The sequence below is a fragment of the Boleophthalmus pectinirostris genome, unplaced genomic scaffold, assembly GCF_026225935.1.
Source record: "Boleophthalmus pectinirostris isolate CB_2022bp ecotype Guang Dong unplaced genomic scaffold, ASM2622593v1 HiC_scaffold_23, whole genome shotgun sequence".
Taxonomy (NCBI): Eukaryota; Metazoa; Chordata; class Actinopteri; order Gobiiformes; family Gobiidae; genus Boleophthalmus; species Boleophthalmus pectinirostris.
In genome coordinates this window covers 36,244,118-36,247,248 of record NW_026571207.1, presented here as the reverse complement: position 1 = coordinate 36,247,248, position 3,131 = coordinate 36,244,118, and the positions used below count along the sequence as shown (strand labels likewise).

The 3,131-nt window shown below is 37.4% G+C and overlaps 1 long non-coding RNA gene across 1 annotated transcript; it reads left to right on the top strand.

Annotated features, from left to right (window-relative positions):
- Window positions 1-1,604: 1,604 nt before the first annotated feature.
- LOC129410687 (uncharacterized) lies at window positions 1,605-2,862 on the top strand. Its single transcript, XR_008632988.1, has 4 exons — window positions 1,605-1,786; window positions 1,876-2,027; window positions 2,234-2,329; window positions 2,639-2,862. It is a non-coding gene; the product is annotated as an uncharacterized LOC129410687 (long non-coding RNA).
- The last annotated feature ends 269 nt before the right edge of the window (window positions 2,863-3,131 follow it).

Genomic DNA, 3,131 nt, shown 5'->3' with positions numbered 1-3,131 from the left:
ATTTATATAAAATTTAGACTAGAAGCTATTACTCTGATTGGTCAGAAAACAACACGATCACACAAGTCTAACATCACACAGTGGGAGGAGCTGCCTGTATTGAAGAAATAATGCAGAAGATTGTGCACAGATTATTGAAAACAACACAACTCGATCTTTGTGTGAAAAATCCACTCGACCAGAACTGAAGAAGCAGCTTGCACGAGCTGCCAAACGTATTTGACCAAAATAAACTTTGTCCAGTTGACAAATTGAACTTCTCTTTTGCCAACTCCATGTTTGGTTTATATATCAGATCTTATTATACTTCCATAGTCACTCGTAGCCATTTGCCCTTGTCTAAGCAGAAGAACTTCCTCTTCTGCTTCCACAAGTTTAAACTGAAGTCGTTTTAAGCAAAATGCAAATTAAATGTCCAAGGACATAGATGGCCTTCTCCAAAAATTTTCGACATATCATTGTGTGTATTTTGGTGCATTATGGATTTATTCTGATACATTTTAATATCCTTTAAAGTGGAGCTTAAACCTAAATCTTTTTTTTTTTTTTCATCATGTGTCTATGCTGTTTTAGTATTAACACTGTTCTTAGTGTAAACTAGGCCAGTCGTGATTACAGCCAGATGTTTCTGATAACAAACACCTGGCTGCAGGGGCGGAGTTTAAAGTGTGGATCATACTGTTCCACATATGTCCAGACTCCACCCTTCATCCCCCCTTACTCTCCCCTTTAGTCCTCCAGACCATGCCCCTCTTTCTCCCTCACTCTCCCCTTTAGTCCTCCTGACCCCGCCCCTCCTCTTCCCTCAGTCTCCCCTTTAGTCCTCCAGACCATGCCCCTCTTTCTCCCTCACTCTCCCCTTTAGTCCTCCTGACCCCGTCCCTCTGTCCTCCTCACTTTTCCCGTTAGTCGTCCACACTGTAAACCCAAATTTTCTTTTACATATTAAGCCATGCTAATATTACTAATCTTTTTAATATTTTGCAAAAGGCGGGACCATTACTAAACAAAGTGTGAATTGTAAACTATTTTAAACAAGTATTTGCTGTACTAATGGCTCTGAGTGGAGACGCTCACACTTGTATGTTTTTACCGGTGAAGGGAGGGGCGTGGCACCTGAACACTCCCAAACTGCACCAAACCACATTTGACTTCTGCTCGGACTGTTGGCTGCAATTCAGCGTCAGTTTGCTTTATCATCGTATGGTAAGTGAATAAATATGGTTTCTGTTCCCGTGAGACTGAATAGTTGGTGACATTGGTTGACGCTTGCAGCCAAATAAGACTAAAGTGAAGTGAACTTGTGGTCACGATGCGCTCGTTATCATCTGTTAGCCGCTAACAGAGAACAGCTAATGCTAACAGTTAACGCTGTGGGAGCCGGTACTACCGGCATCTTTACCGGCCCGGTAGAGATGCGCGGAGGGCGGACTCCGCGGCTAAACCGCGGCTCGGGCGGATGATGCGACGAAAAATACTATTTTAATCAAACTCAGGCGGGTGGCGGTTTAACAACGCATGGACCCATAGAAGTCCTCACGGGCGCCGTGTCTTCTCACATACACCGTGTGCACCGCGCCTTTTTTTTTAAATCGAGACTCGTTTTCGTTGTTTGCTATATGATTGTTCTAAAATCTAAAATCGTGGGTGCAAATGGAGAGTTTGGAGTTCAAGTTTTTAGATTATCACCACAAAATTGCATATAAGCTTTGGTTGGAATTAAACACTAAAACATATTTTGTGTTTTACAGGTGACTACCCAACATGCTGTGGAGCTGTAAATACTGTGAGTTCAGCTGTGATAAGAGAAGTTACTACCTCAGACACTACAGAACACTCATTTCTTTCTTTTCTTTTCTTTTTTTTTTTGTTTAGATTTGTCTGGAATTCAAAAGGATTGTGGGAAAAGACCTGCACCAGGAATTTTATTCTGCCCTTGATAACCACACTACCCATTTTATTGAAAGTTTTAAAGCTAAGAGGGGCAACGTGGGTGACAGTTGGCACAGCTTTTGCAGCAAATACAGGTAAAACTTTTGTAACCCGGATAAAAATACATGTGCAGTAAAAGCATAAGTTCATAACATAGTTAATCTAAAATGGATTAAAAGATAATTAATTTTTATTAAAATACATAGTTCATGTTAATGGTTAAATGTATATTTACAAAAGTGTTTGCGTCTCTGTATATTTCTTTTAATTTATCATACAGTATCCATTTTCTGTCTTACAGTCACTGGATTCTACTGAAAAAAGGACAGTCACACTAAGAGGGCTTCCTTACTCACTCGGAGACAATCCCACTGAATTCTTCAAATCTAGAAGCTTTGTAAGTGTACATTTTGTTTGTAATGTGAAACTTTTAGAATGTGACATTTATTGTATAATTTGAATATGCCAAAACTGACAAGTAGTCTATACATTACGAGCTTCAGCCATTCCATGAATATTATTTATCTTAAAGTCAGATTATTATTGATTTTCAAATATTTGTTTGAACATTTATCAGTTATCATGTCAGCATAAATTGAATTTCATACAATTTATGTTTTGTCATTCTTATTGAGTCTGTTGTAGTTCAATAATTTCATTCACTAATGGTTATGTTTCTGGCATTAATGTTTTTGTTTTTCTTTAGGATGGTGATGAATCCTTTCGCCAAATGGACATTGGGATCTTGTTAGTAAATCTGAAGGTGTCTCTCTTCCAACACCAGATCTTCACCCAGCTGCCTGAAAATCATCATTGAGGGTGAAATTGTTATGGACAAGCTGACGACCCTTATAACCCCTTGTTTGAATTGTGAAATGTAAAACACAAAAGCAAATGCTGTTACAGGGAACAAACAGAAGACTGCACTTTATTCAGGTTTAAGCATGTTACTATTGCACTATTTTTGCAATAAATTTGTGAGAAAAAAAAAATCATTTTATGTCAATTATTAAAAATATAATATGACGTATAATTTGCATCTAATTATTATAATTAATAAACATATTCAATAAATACTCATAAATATCAGAAATACATACTGATAGAAATAAGTAATGATTACAGTAATACACAAGTAATGGTTAGTTAATTACTTGTAAACATTAGTTTTAGAAACTTAAGTTCTTTAGTAATGGGTT